Source organism: Tamandua tetradactyla, unplaced genomic scaffold (genome assembly GCF_023851605.1).
Source record: "Tamandua tetradactyla isolate mTamTet1 unplaced genomic scaffold, mTamTet1.pri scaffold_65a, whole genome shotgun sequence".
Lineage (NCBI taxonomy): Eukaryota > Metazoa > Chordata > Mammalia > Pilosa > Myrmecophagidae > Tamandua > Tamandua tetradactyla.
The window spans coordinates 893,674-909,508 of NW_027518402.1; the positions used below are offsets into that span (position 1 = coordinate 893,674).

At 33.4% G+C, this 15,835-nt stretch overlaps 1 pseudogene; it reads right to left on the reverse strand.

Annotated features, from left to right (window-relative positions):
* Positions 1–8,793: 8,793 nt before the first annotated feature.
* Positions 8,794–10,403, reverse strand: LOC143673257 (inhibitor of nuclear factor kappa-B kinase subunit alpha pseudogene; annotated as a pseudogene).
* Between the last annotated feature and the right edge of the window lie 5,432 nt (positions 10,404–15,835).

Genomic DNA, 15,835 nt, shown 5'->3' on the forward strand with positions numbered 1-15,835 from the left:
AGGCTTCCTACCTTTTCATATCTGGGTCTGTCTGTACATTATAGTTAGTTGTAGGTTATTCTTTAAACTATATATTTTTCCTGAATCTTAGTTATATAGTCAATAAATATTAACAAATCATTTCAATATACATTTTGGAATTTCAGAATGGATCTTATGAATCTCTGTAATTGGGCAGTGGAAAGGAATAATGTGATACCTATTTCTTGTGTTGAGCCACAGCATGCAAAGGGCATGTCTAGAAGTCCAGATGGATCTGAGAGTTAAGGGCACAAGAAGAAGTGAAGTAACTTTAGGAAGTCCTTCGGTGCAATTCCAGAAGGGGAATTCACTCATAGTGAGTGTTTAGGATTTACTGTAAACCTTATGAGGTTATATGTAGCTGCCAACTCTTGAAGATATCTAGGGAATTATTTTAAATGAAAATCAAATTATAGAAAGGCTAAGAACATCAATATAATATAATCAATGACTACTTAATATGGATCACTTTGAACATAATTATTGATAATCAGATGATGCAATATATCTATATATGCAAAATGCTGCATTAGAGGACAGATTAATGCTTTTTTTGGAAATAATATCCTAAGATATATAAACATTACTATCTAAAAAATGAGACATTTTCTTCCCTATATTCTGACCATAGAGCTAGGCTAGTTATTTTACATTTTTTAAAGTTATACTCAATACTAAATTGTACTTTATTTATGAACTGATTTATCTCAAACAATTTTTGATAGTGGTTATCTCAATATAGTCCAAAAAGTAGAAGAGTAGAAGTTGGTTGATGTGAGTGTCAGAAGAGGAAAAAACAAGGGGAGAAGGAATGTCACAAAACAGCTGTCTAATTTCATTAAATAAAATAAAATAAAAAAGAAGAAAACAAAAAAAGTAAAAAGAAAAATACAAAAAGAAAAGAAAGCAAAACAAAAGAAATAATTTCATATGCATAGAAGAATAGACTTTTAAAGTGAACTATTAATGTTCATAGTAGCATGTAAAATGCCACCAACTTAAGCAGCAATGATGAGAGGCACATAGACTTGGTAGCATCTTAAGTGATATAGCAGTTGCTTGTAGATTGCTACATAGAAATCATAAGCCACTGCAGCCAAGAGAAAGCATTCTGTGGTCGCAAAATTAACAAAGAGAGGGGGTTCAAGGGTCGTTCAATGGTTGAATTCTCATCTGCCATGTGGGAGACCTGGGTTTGATTCCTGACCCATGCACTTTGCCTAAAAAGCAAACAAACAAACCAGCAAAATAAACCCAAATAAACAAAAATTCAATAAATGGCACTGCAATAATGGAATACTCACATGGAAAAAGAATGAAATGTGACCTCCACCATACAGCATATAAAAAAATAAAGTAACATATTTTATATACAAGAAATGAAATGGCTTTATTCTCTGACAGTAAATTGGCTAATATTTTGTGGTCAACAACTGAAGAATAGCAGGCATCCATCCAAGAATGACATTACACTCATAAAATAATACATCAGATTGAGGAGTCATGTATCCAATGAAAAATACAACCAGTCCCAAATTTACTACCAGAGTAAAGAGATAAATCCCCAGAAATAATAAAAACAGGAAAACTCACAGCTTAATAACATCTGTGAAGGCCATAAATATATTAGTTTCGGTCATATACTTCTACAGAATTCTGTATAAATGCAAAGCGGATGGGAACCCTCTTTACACACTTTACATTTCACTTTACACACTTATGTACTCAAAGCAATATCCTGAAAATAGTGTTCACACAATTATATGTTCACGTTTGCTTCTGGGAAAGGAATAATAATATCAAGGCACTGATAGTTTGATGACAAAGAAGTTGTCCCCAGTAAATTGAATTTACCTGTGTGAGTTAAATGAATCATTTAGTTGTTGGCTAAATTAGTCTAAAAACATGCCTGCTGATTTTTGTACTGATTTCCAGTTCATTGCTCATCAATATTCTATATCTTGTTCTCATATTATATTATCTTAAAATTTACAAAAAAAATGAATAGTGGGATTTTTTAATCTAAAAATGCTACAGTGGAAAGCACATGTCTGAATACTTGTCCTAATTCATGCACATTGAATATGTGAGCAAACATGTTCACATCACAGCATAGTATTGGATTTGAATATAAAATAGGTGTGAAAATCATATAATTTAAAAATGTTTCCACGTAACTACAAATTGGCATAAATTAGACTCACATTTCAAATTTCTTATGTGTAAGCCTTTTATAAATCTTGAATTGAAAAAAGAGATCAATCTGAAAGATGTGAATAAAACTGGTTTCTCAACTCTTACATAATGGATATCAAAAGGTAGCAAACATCCAAGAGAACACACATCTTTTTTATTGCATTTAGGAATCATTTGTATATTATTTTATACAGTTTATGTTGAAATTTGCCAACTAAATAATTGAGCACCATTTTATACACAAAAATTTCATACCAAGTTTGATGTATAGTTTGATAAAAGCATGCAATTTATTAGCAGAGCCAGGAGGCAAACTCAGATTTCTCTGACTCCTCAGGCTAAGCCACTCAACTCTATATGCAATCCCATTGTGACACGCAAAATTCTGGAATCATTATCACCAAGAAAAGATGCAAGTTCTATCCACACTTATTTGAATTGATTTTTATAAATCCATCAAGCTTAAAAGACAATTAAAATTTTAAAATAATAATAAAAGAAAATGAATTTTATATAAATGAGAAAACTAGCAAATCAAATTTAAAATTCATTAATAATCTTCAATCACAAATAAAATTATGATTCCAAAATAGCATTCACCAAATGGACATTTACTAATTAAACAAGTAGATAATGATTATCTACTTTAATAATTTGCTTAATATTTACATATAGTTCTCTATTGCTACTGTTATTATTATATTATTTTTCCTCAAAAAAGAAAGGCAAATTTTAAATTTTCAGCTTTATTGATTTAAGTATATGAGGACGTTCCTGTTTTCCTAGCTTTGTTCCCAAGAAGATGTGTGATGCAATTTTAACACAACTCTGAGTAAACCAGTAAATCCTTTCTTCAGTTTTTTAAAGCATGTAATCTACTTTGAGATACAAGATTGCAGTGTCTAAATTATTGTGTAACTGATGAAAATTTTTCCTCTTCCCTCTGAAACTAAACTGGTCACTCAATTGCAATATTTTGTGAATATTATGCATTGGGAAACTTATGACAGCTTGTTAAGCTCTTTAAGTACACACGGGATGCCCAAGAAGAAAAATAAGAAGATTCTTCTGCAAAAAAAGTGAGCTTTTTTCTCATAAATTAGAAGTGCAAGCTTTTAGTAAAATGAACTACATGATAAAAGGAACTACATGAAGGCACTTTGGTTTTAATTATACCTGAGTGGGAAAATCATATGGCATAGGATGTGAAAAGTAATCAAATGATAATTTGCTATTATGTAGTCCTAGCTCTGATATGTATAAGCTATGTGTCATCAGGTTAATAACTTAAATTCCCTGAAATACAGTTTCCTCTAATGGAATATAACAAAAATTCCAGATATAAATAATATCTATGTATATTATAAAATCATATAAAAACAGAACTTATTACATAATTCATAATTGTGCAAGAAAAATTACTTTGCTTCTTATTTATATTTTAAAGTGCTACTCTTCTAAGTGGCATAAGAGATATTTTAAACTCCTTGAGATTCTCACAGAAGAGACACACTTCAGGATAAAAAGTGTTAACAGCAGAGTTAATAGTTGACATTAGACAGAATTGTAATTTTCTATGTGATTGAATGTTAGAATATTCAATGTTTGTTAGAGCAAAAATCTTTTGAGTGTTATATGGCATTTCTTTTACTTGGGGATGTCATATACTAATTAACAGACTAATACTTGGCTATATAAATGAGAAACTCATAGAACAATTTTGAAACATATCTGGAATGTCTGGGTCCCCACAAAGTAATTTCAAAGTTATATTAGGTAATGTTGGCTATGGAATCTGAATAAAATAAAATAAAGAAAAAAGACATTAGGAGGGAGCCCAATTCAGAGCAATTGATCTATTAATTAATCCAATATCAAATGATCTATAAATTCAATGCCACCCCATTAAAATTTAAGTGAAGCATTTTTATTGAAGAAATTAACAAGCTGATCTAAGATTAATATGAAAAAGAAAAAGGGCTATGATAGTAAAAAAAAAAACAGAAAAAGAAGAATAAAGTAAGATGACTCACATAATCTGATTTTAGGACTTTTCAAAAGGGTAAAATAATCAAGAGAGTTGACATTGTTGAAAACTTAGATGTCTTAATCAAAGAAACTGAATAGAAAGCTCAGAAATACATCTACCCACATATATAAGATTAGTGCCATCATTAATGGCTGGAACGAAGCAGTGGTGGTGATTCTAATACATTCTTCTTCAGTTTTCCTCTTTGGCCTTTTTAGAGAACAGATGGATTTGGGAGGATGATAGTGGAATCTCATAAATTACTAGCTGATTATTCTAACTGCAGAGGATGTTTTTTACATGGTATCATTGCTTGGACAAATTAACACATCCTCAGGTACTTGGTATGCAGCTATGGATTTTGAAAATATGCTTTTCCCCCCATATTTGTTAGTTGGCTTTCAGCTGGCAAGGTCAAAATAGGTTTCATTATCATTCCTCAGGGGGATAGCAAATCTACACTGTCTATGAAATCTAGTCTGTCGTTGACTTGATCAAATTATCCTTCAGGAAATTATAATCACATTATTTTATTATCGATCATCTGCTGATTGAACTGGTGAGCAGAAATATAAACTACTCAAGACCTATTTGGTATGTGTGTGGGATCGGAGGGAAATTTGCATGTCAGAGGATGGGTAATAAATTGAACAAACATTCAGGAGTCTTATACACCAGTGAAATTTCTAGACATTAAATGGAGAAGACAATGTCAAGATATCCCATTTCAGATGAAGGGAAATCTGCTGAATCTGGCCCCTCCTACAACGAAAAAAATGAAACAGACTGTTTTGTTGACCTCTAAGGAACTTAGAGCAGATGTTCCTCATATCTGTGTGCTACTTTGGCCAATTTACTGAGTAACCCAAAAGCTGATAAATTTTGGTGGGGACTGCAATAAGAAGAGTCTCTGAAACATGTCCAGACTGTCATGGAAACCACTTTGTTACTTGGGCCATAATGACCCAGTATATATAAGCATATTTGAATTGCCAGTGGCAAATAGAGATGCTGCTTGGAGTCTTTTCTTAGGACTCTGATTCAGAAACATGGTGAAGATGTAGGATTTTGGAACAAATCTTGCCATCCTTGGGTGAAAATTACTGCTCTTCTTTTAAGAAACAGATTTTGGCCTTTTACTGGGATTTAGCAGAGACTAAATGCCTAACCACAGGACACCCAATTACCATGAGACTTGAGCTGACCATCTTGAAATGGGTATTGTCTGAACCACAAAGTCATTAATTTGGGTAAACCCTGCAGCACCCAATCATAAAATGAAATTGCTATAGGAGTTCTTTCTCTACAGGCCACGAAGGCACAAGTAAGTTACTGAAGAAATGGGTCAACTGTTCATGGTTTCTACTCCTTCCACCTTATCTTTTCAATTCCAGGATCAAAACTGTAGTTGGAAGTGTCAGACACAAAGGTCTTCTTATACCATGAACTAGCTCTATAATACCCCCATCTTGATAAGAAAGAAATTAAATGGATGAAGGTATAGATATGTTCAAGATCTCAGTGCCATCAAAAAATGATGTTAGTCATCACTTCCTAGTGGTACCTCATCCAAATCCCATATGTCATCAATTCCTCCTGGAGCTACATGCTTCACTGCAGTGAATCTTTGCTCTACCTTTCCAGTGTGCTTGCAGACCAGGAAAGTAAATAACTTTTTCACTTATCCTAGAGAGGACAACAATGTGGACTGTCATACTTTAGCATTTCACTGAAACTTCCTTTTACTTTACCTAGGACCTAGTCAAAACATAAAATATCTAAATTTCCCTTTTGATTGAGATTGAATAAAATGTACTGATTATTCTTGTTCAGAGAACAAGAAATTCTCTGAAAATGATTTCATTTATTTGCTCTCATCCTAGCATTTAATATTAAATTACCAAAAGATAAATTATAATTTTGACATGACATAGTCTATTAATTTTAGCAAGACATAGCTCAGGATGCAATCATCCTTTTTTTTCATAGACTAAAACCTATCCAAACTTACCCTAAGTCCCTCACAGAATGAAAGTTGAGAGGTTTTCTACATTTAACTGTATATTGCAGACAATGAGCGGCAACTTTTTTTTAATTCAAAACTTATTTATGAATTGTCTTCGATAAAGACCTTCTCTTCTAGGGGTGCAAACATGAACAGGCCTTCCATAACCTAATGAAAGCTTTTCAACAGACTCCTTCTGTAACATCCCTAATTGCAAAAGCCATTTTTTGTAGGTGTGCAATCTGGATAAATGCTTGCAATTTTAACTCAATTTCATGGAAACAATAAAAAGCTCATCACTTTCTATAGCCTTACCATTGAACCATTTGCAAAGGCATATCCCTTTTCTTGGAGAAATAACTACCAATGCAAAACTTGATGCTTCTGCTGAGCCAGTTACAAGCTCCTCACTTCATCACATGGATTCTCATGCAGTACATTCTTTACTATTCACTGAGTAATTACCATTCACACAGAATCTTTCTGCTAGACAATTAACCTCTTATAATATTCTCTTACAGTCTCTCTCAAACTACTCTTCACTGCTGCAACACCCCGAATCCTGCTGCTTTCCTTTCTACAAGAGGAAGGGGAAATTCATAATTGTCTTAACTCAGGACAATTATTGGATCATATTTACTAATAATTCCCTTTAAGAACCCTGATCTAGTATTAGTTGTTGAGGTATCATATCTCAAACTTGAAACTGGAGGTTATTAAGTAGGATATGGTGTCATTAATTTAACCCGTACTTTAGTCTATCATCCTCTACCTGAGGTAAAATCATACCAGATTGTAGAACTTAGAGTTTGTCAACTATAAACCAGAGAGTAAATAAATACACAGATATCAGATATGCTTTTGTAATAGTACATGACTTTGAGATGTTTTGCAACAAAGCAGCTTCTAACCTTGGCTGAAACTGCCATCAAAAATTGATGTTATGGAATTTTTAGATGTACTCAATTCTTATAGAGCTGTCTATTATAAAACTTGAGGTTGATGTAAGAAGAGATAATATGGAAACTAAAAGAAATGTCACCAAGGTTACGATCTTCTAACCAAATTCTCAAAGGATAGATCCCTGGATGAACTAAAAGAAATAGTAAAAATATTAATTTTTATCCTCTGATTTTGAAAAAGAAGAATGGATATCTGGTTATACCCTTCACTAAGATGAGCTCTGGTGCTCTCCACAAGTCACTTGGTAGCTTTTCAAATGCATATTAACCAAATTTTTCCATGAACTTTCTCAGGATGGAATGAACAAATTGTCTACTATATTTAATCAATGTCAGTGAAAAAATTTTAATGAGATGGCTGAAGTTATTTTCTTCCAGGCATTTTTTCAATGGGTTAATCTGTTTAATATAGGGAAATAGCATTTGTCAATAGTAGGTACCATAAAGTGCAAACATAATTAAACATGATTCTGGAAAACCTGTGAAGGATGGATATGGTGAAGAACCAAAGCCTCAAGTGTTCTTTGAATCCTTTAGATAGATAGATAGCCAGTTTGCACACTTAATGTCCTTTTAATTTGATTTAGTTATTATGAATCTGTTTTCAGGATGGGCTGTAACATTTCCTTGCTAAAAAGATTTATACCTTACATTCAATAAAAAGCTGCTTGATTTTGTGCTTCCAAACTGGAGAATCTCAACTTTTATACCATGTGGTGTAGGCACACATAATAGGAATTAATATTAAAGAACACTGTAAGCATTATTATTAACTCAAAAAAAAATGCCTTGTCAGCTTACAATCTTCTGTAAAATTTGAAAGGACCATTGATATCATTACATTAAAGTTAGTAAATCTTTCTGGAACCCTTGAACTTCTTTGGGAAATTTACTCCCATTACCATTATGGCCATATGAATTTCAGAGGCACATTAATTATCGTTAGACAGACTGGGAGATGGAAGACTTTGCCCAACTGCATGCAGACATGGTAAAATTTTGCCATGAGAACTTATACAATATCCAGCCCAATACCATAATTTATGGCCATGTTCCCATGACATCTTCCTAAAAAACTTTTTAATGACCTTAAATAAGAATATTTTTGATTACTGGAAGAAGCATCAAAGAAAAACTGTCCTTGAAATTCATTAGGAGGGATCTTACCAGATACTATTAACAAGAAACACAGTAGTAAATTTCCAGATTCTGTGATGTCATCAACACGCTTATGTAAGACATTCCCTTAGAAACCTCCCAAGGGATTCAGTGAATAAAAGGATAAATACCACTTGATAGAACTTTTAGCACTGAGTTAAAGAAAAAGAAACATGTCAAGTTGGAAATTTCAAGTAATTTCTAAATTACTATTCTGTGATTAAGTTTCATAGGCATGCTGATCCTTTTCCATTCCCCCCACTTAGTACCATACAGCTTAGAAATTGCTAAATATAGAGATGGCAGCCCAGATCCTTCCCACCTCCCACTGAGGACACAGACTACAAAGCCACTCAAATGCAATGAGTTGACAAACCCACACATGTCCAGGAACAGGGATCCAAATCTATAGAGACATAGGGTTAAGCACAAGCTTCTGAGGAATGCAATTCCAAAGATCCATGTATTAACTGCTTATGGAGATCAATGAGTCACTTATCCAGATATTCCATCAAGTTTCCCTGCGAGCTTTCATTGGGGAACTTCTGTAGCTCCATGAATTCAATGTGCACAGAAATTATTTGATCCTGTAGATAGCTAATGATAATAAGCCCAGTGTTTTGAATGGCCTTTTTTGACCCCAAGTTTTTAAATTTTTTTCTGAATGTATCATATAAAGTCATCTACTACTACTATATATCTTCAAGTCAAGCATAATGCTTAAAAATCTTCAATTTAGTGTTCAGTTGTTGCAATGTTGAGGTCAATGTTTTCTTCATTTTTGTCAAGTTAGTGTTATATTTAAGGAAGCAATATTTCTGCTCTCTATCCCTGACCTGCTGAAGGTTTCTTTTAAAACAAAAATATAGTTCACTTCATCAGCCCATACTTTATGCAGCACATAAATTGTAGCTGTTATTTCCTGTCCTATACAATGTAATTTACACAGAAAAATTTCTGGAAGCAAATGACCTCTCCTTTACAGTCATAAACTTTTATCAAACAAATCATATAGCTATCAGAGATTCTGATTCTATTTAGAACACCTCTGAAAGATGCTTTTGAGAACTAGTATTTATTCCAGTTTCATGATCAAGTGAGATGGTAGTGAGTGAAGACTTTCATCAGGTGGCAACAAGAAGGAAATAATCATTGCAGAAGTCATATTTAGAATGTGTGCTCTCTTCAAATTTAGAATGTGAGCTATTAAAACATCTTGGCTGCTTCAAAATGAAATCAATGTTTCCCTCTCTCTGTTGTTACCCAAATCAGAATCAATTGTAGCCAGTTTTCCATGTATCCTACTATTAAACCATAAGGTCTGTTTGGTTGAGGTACATGGCTACTAAACTGAGCTTTTCCTGTAATCTCTCACAAGCAAACATAGACTTTGGATCCTTCTTCTTAATCTTCCAATGCCATGAAAAAGGCTGCAGATGATGCCAAAAGGCCCATATCTAACAATGCATACAAACACCATGGTCCCAAACTTCCAATAATCAACAGAAATTGTGTAAAGTTTATTCTCAAAGAGCTCTGGGGCCAGATACTGCAATGTTCCCAAAAATACTTCCTTGGTCAATGTGTTGACATATCCCAGATCAATTATTATTTTTATGCACTCTTTCCATCAAGATGCTGAAGAAAAATGATTTCAGGTTTTAGATAGCAATGCATAATTTTATTTTCATGTAAACATTGTATCCCTGTCTCTATATTACTAAGTAAGGAAAGTATCTAACTTTTAAGTCCACTGCAATATTCTGGTTTGTTGAGTAGCTTCCAAAGATCTCCTTTTGAGCAGTATTCTATCACTAAGGAGACACATCATTACTCAAAATGCACAATTCCTCAGGAATACTAAAGGTTTTTACAAAATTAGGATGTATCAATTCTTCATGAACTGGATCTTGTAGCACCATGATTTTGTTATTTTGGTACTTAGATCTAAGCTACAAGACTAAATTACTATTCTGTGATTAAGTTCCTGATGCTGGTACCCAGGATCTCTCAGGGCCTGCCCAGACTCCATTGGTTTGGAGGGGAAGAAGACACAAACTGCATGGTGCTCCTATGGCTAATTGATTTTTGGCAAGACTGCCAACTTCACTCAGTTGAGAAAGAATATTCTCTTCACAGTTTGTACTGGGAGAATACGCAAAAGAATGAAAGAGGACCAATTTCTCTCACCACGTACAAGACATAATTCAAAATAGATCAAAAAGTTAAATATAAAAACCAGGAATATAAAACTCCCAAAAGAAAACATAGGGAATGATCTTCAGGATTGTGTGTTACACAATGGTTTCTTAGACTTTACCTCCAAAGCATAAGTTAACAAGGGAAAAAATGGGGAAAAAACCACAATGGGATGTCCTTAAAATTAAAAACTTTTGTACCCCATAGGACTTTGTCACAAAAGTGAAAAGGCAACCTACCCAATGGTAAAAATATTTGGAAACCACATATCCGATCAGGGTTTAATACCTAGGATATATAAAGAACTCCTACAGCTCAACAATAAAAAAACAGCCCAATTAAAGATGAGCAAACTCCCCCTTATGTGGGACATGACATCTGGGGATGAAAGTCTCCCTGGAGATGACTCCTAGGGATGAATCTGGGCCTGGCTCCATGAGTTCGACAATTCTATCCTGACCAAAAGGGGGAAAGAAGTGTAATGAAGAAAATATCAATGGCAGAGTGTTCAAATAGAGTCGAGAGGCTAGTCTGGAGGTTACTCTAAAGCAAGCTTCAGGTAGACTTTGCTACCTATCATGACCTACCAACCCCCAAGTAGGACATTCCAGCCAATCCTAAAGAACATGTAGGACTATATATAAGATTCCACAAGGGTTCCATGAACTAGAGTAACTTTCCAGAAACCTACAATCTCCAGAAAGGTCCATGGACCAGATACGTCCTGAAAACTAGAAGGCCCAACCTCTCCAGTATATCAGATAGTTCCATCTCCCTATGCCATATTAGTGAAAGACCCTTACAACATGAAAAATTTAGATTGGCCGTAGCCCAAACACCCCTAGAGAGAGGTAGAGAAAGATCAAAGGTGATTGTGAATTTATACAGTGAAGATAGGATTTAACAAATGAATATAATTGCTGAATCATTAAATTAATATTTACTTTAGTCTCCAGTATCTTAGAGTAGCTAGAATAAAAACCAGAAATTATGGAATTGTAACCCAGGTCAAACTCTGAAATATGTTCTACAACTAATTGTGATGCTGTGCTTTGAAATTTATTGCTTTTTGTATATATGTTTTTTTTTCAAAAAAAAAAGAAAGAAAAATGTCAGTTGTAGTGATTAAAAAAAGTTTAAGCCTTCTAGCTTCCTATATTCTGGAGCAGCTAGAAGGAAAAATCTGAGAGGATTGTATGGTAGTTATAGATCCCAAACTCTGGGATCTGTCCTGTAACTACTTTTGAAGAGTATTTGAAAACTATTGCTTTTTATTTCTTTGCTTTGTATATATATTATACTATACAGTTAAAAAGCTTTAAAAATGGGCAAAATAATTGAATAGATATTTCTCCAAAGAAGACATATGAATGGCTGAAAAACACTTTAAAATATTATCAACATCTCTAGCTTTTAGGGAAATGTAAAAAAAAAGATAACATTTCACACCCACTAGAATTGCTACTGTTAAAAAACACAAACAGAAAACTGCAAGAGTTGGAGAGGATGTGGGAAGTAAGAACACTCATTCATTGATGAGAATGTGAAATAGTGCAGCTGCATTGGAAGATAATTTGCAGTGCCTCCAGTAACTAGATATAGAATTATGCTATCACATGTCTGCTAAGGTTATACTCAGAAGAATTGAAAGTGAGAAGATATTTGCACACCAGTGGTCATGGCTCTATTATTCACAACTGCCAAAAACAGAAGCAATGTAAGTGTTCACCAAGTGAAACATAAATAAAGTATGGTAAATACTATTCAGACATAAAAGGGAATGAAGTCCTGATGCAAGCCACAGCATAGATGAACCTTGAGGATATCTTGAGTTTTATTCCTTTCTACTAAAATGATATTCTTGGAAACTCCTTTCATTAACTTCTAAAGTTTTGTCTTTTATTATTAAATTCTCTATAAATCATAGTCACTTTCTCTCTGTAATGTCTGATACCCTTCAACAGGTCCTATAATTGAGTTGATCATACCCTTGTAACTTTCCCTTTGGTTTCAGAAAAATTTATATCTATGAGACTTAGAAAATATATTTTAAAAGTTATACTATTTAAGGGACTAGAAAAGGTAGAAGATGACAACAAAGCCCAGTTCTTGGCCCTTTGAATCATAATAAGGTTTGTTAGTTCTAATCTAGATGCAATTATATTTGAGTGGATACTATCAATCATAAACCAAATATATTATATGTAGTGAAAGGATAGAACACCTGGTTCAAGGTTCTGTTTTTTTTAATAATAAGGTTATAATATTAACTTTGAGAACCAGTACTTGTTAACTTGTAAAAATAAATACATTTGATGACAAAATTTAATTATGTGTGTCACTTTTATTTATAATAAAAAATTGAAATATATAAAGAAAATCTTCAGATATTTATTGCTTCATGTATATTATTTTCTGTCTGTGCATTATTGTATCTTCTTGGTCATTCAAATATAATGCTTCTTTAAAGAGTAAACTTCAGAGAGAAAGTCTAACACCATGCACTGTTTTAGTCATTGCACATATTCTTAGATTCCAAATTCTTATGTTATTTATCTTGTACCAATGTGGACTCAGGTATGTCATTGAACTGATGGCAAGATTTGTATTAGAAATATTTTTCCTGTGATTTCTAAACATATATAAGCAATAATGGATTGATTTCATTATATACATCAAAGTGGTTTTTCATGGGGGAATGGGGGGTGAGCGTGCATAGACCAGAATGGAACCCACATCTCCACAAGGCAGGTGAACATTCTGCCACTGAATCAACCATGCATCCCCATTTACATCGAAGTCTGCATTTATTTCTTTCAATTCTACTTTTACCTCATCAGTGTAAATATGTTGGTTTCAATCACCCTTCAGTTAATGCTGTTATCAACCCCTCCCCATGGCACTTTTAAAATAAGGAAAAAATGTTTGTTTGCCAGAGAAGTCATTAATACTTTTTTAATTATAAGAAAAGTTTAAAAGTGTTGTATAGTGTTCAGCTGCCCAAAATATTCAGTTTTATATAATAGATGGTTTTGGGTACTAATTTTTGTCTTAACTTTTTATTTCTCATACATATACTTCAACTTAAATTCTGCTTTCTCTGACCTTTCATGTGATTATTTCTCTTTCTGTGTTTTTCTTATTTCTCCTAACTGTGCAGGAATTGTCTCCTTGCCCATATAGTAAAATTTCTACAGTTTACAGAATATTATTTGCAGTAGATGATTTGACCTCAAGACTAACTCAAATTTCTTATAGGTTGAATATATTAAAAACAAATAATTCTAACAAAGTCAATCCTCTAACCAGTGCTATATTGTGGTATATACATACGATGGAATATTATGCAGCTTTAAGACAGGATAAACTTATGAAGCATGTAATAACATGGATGGACCTAGAGAACATTATGCTGAGTGAGTCTAGCCAAAAACTAAAGGACAAATACTGTATGGTCCCACTGATGTGAACGGACATTCGAGAATAAACTTGGAATATGTCATTGGTAACAGAGACCAGCAGGAGTTAGAAACAGGGTAAGATAATGGGTAATTGGAGCTGAAGGGATACAGACTATGCAACAGGACTAGATACAAAAACTCAAAAATGGACAGCACAATAATACCTAATTGTAAAGTAATCATGTAAAAACACTGAATGAAGCTGCATCTGAGCTATAGGCTTTTTTTTTACTATTATTATTACTTTTATTTCTTTTCTCTATATTAACATTCTATATCTTTTTATGTTGTGTTGCTAGTTCTTCTAAACCGATGTAAATGTACTAAGAAACGATGATCATGCATCTATGTGATGATGTTAAGAATTACTGATTGCATATGTAGAATGGTATGATTTCTAAATGTTGGGTTAATTTCTTTTTTTTCCATTAATTAATAAAAAAATAACTTGTCAAGAATTTAGATTTCCAAAAGCAATGAAATGAGCAACTATTTAGCCATTAAAGGACCACATAAAGCTAAGTATTTAAGAAAGAAATTTGAAAGAAACAAAGCTGTCAACATTTCAATTCAAGAATTGTGTACCTTCTCAATAAAGCCTAATGGAACTTGGAAATTTTGAGAGTTTTGTTCATAAATTATCACAATGCAGTTGGGAAAAACTTACCAAAGTCTGTGGATCAAGGCACAGCAATATTATCACAGACTAGGAAACTGAAGAATGAAAGAGATTTTTAAAAGCCCAGGAATAAATGCATGCATGTTTGGAAATATATTTGGCAGATATCTTATCTTTGTAAAGAGAAATTTAAAAACATTTCAAATATTGTGCTAGGTCATATATACAAAGCAGATAGACTATTGCATGTGAGCAAAATGAAGTATAAAGTAATGTGAACTACATTGCTGTTTGTAATAAGAGAACATTCAAATGCAACCAAAATGTGCATTTAGTTTAAATGCATGAAATCATTCTATAGCAATCCAGAGAACTATATCTTAAAAATTTACTGCTGAGTGAAAAAACTGAAACCATAAAATACCATGCTTTTTGTAAATCAACTGAAGTAAATTATAAGCTACATATTTGGAAAAATCTATCTTTTGATCTATCTATATCTATCTAGCTATCTACTGTGTATAGTTTATGTATCCCAATAATAGTAAGTGCATTAAAAATACTTGAGAAATGCTATTCTAGTTTGCTTTGCTCCTGGAATGCAATATACCAGCAGCAGAATGGCTATTAAAAAAGGGAATTGAATAAGTTGCTAGTGTTTAGTTCTAAGGCTGAGAAAATGTCCCAATTAAAACAAGTCTATAGAATGTCCAATCTAAGGCATCCAGGGAAAGATACCTTGGTTCAAGAAGGCTGATGAAGTTTAAGTTTTCTCCCTCTAGTGAGAAGGCACAAGGTGAATACAGTCAGAGTTTCTCTCTCATCTGGAAGGGCACATGGTCAACATGATCAAGGCTTCTCTCTCAGCTGGATGGGCACATGGCAAACACAGCAACACCTGCTAGCTTTCTCTCCTGGCTTCTGGTTTCATAAAGTTCCCCAGGAGGCATTTTCCTTCTTCATATCCAAAGGTTGCTAGCTGGTGGACTCTCTGCTTCATGGTGCTGCAGCATTCTCTGTTCTTTCTGAATCTCTCTCTGAAATGTTTCCTCTTTTACAGAACTCCAGTAAACTAATCAAGACCCACTCAAATGGGTGGAGACATGTCATCACCTAATCCAGCTTAGCAACCACTCTTGACTAAATCATATCATCCAGGGAGATGATCTGATTACAGTTTCAAAC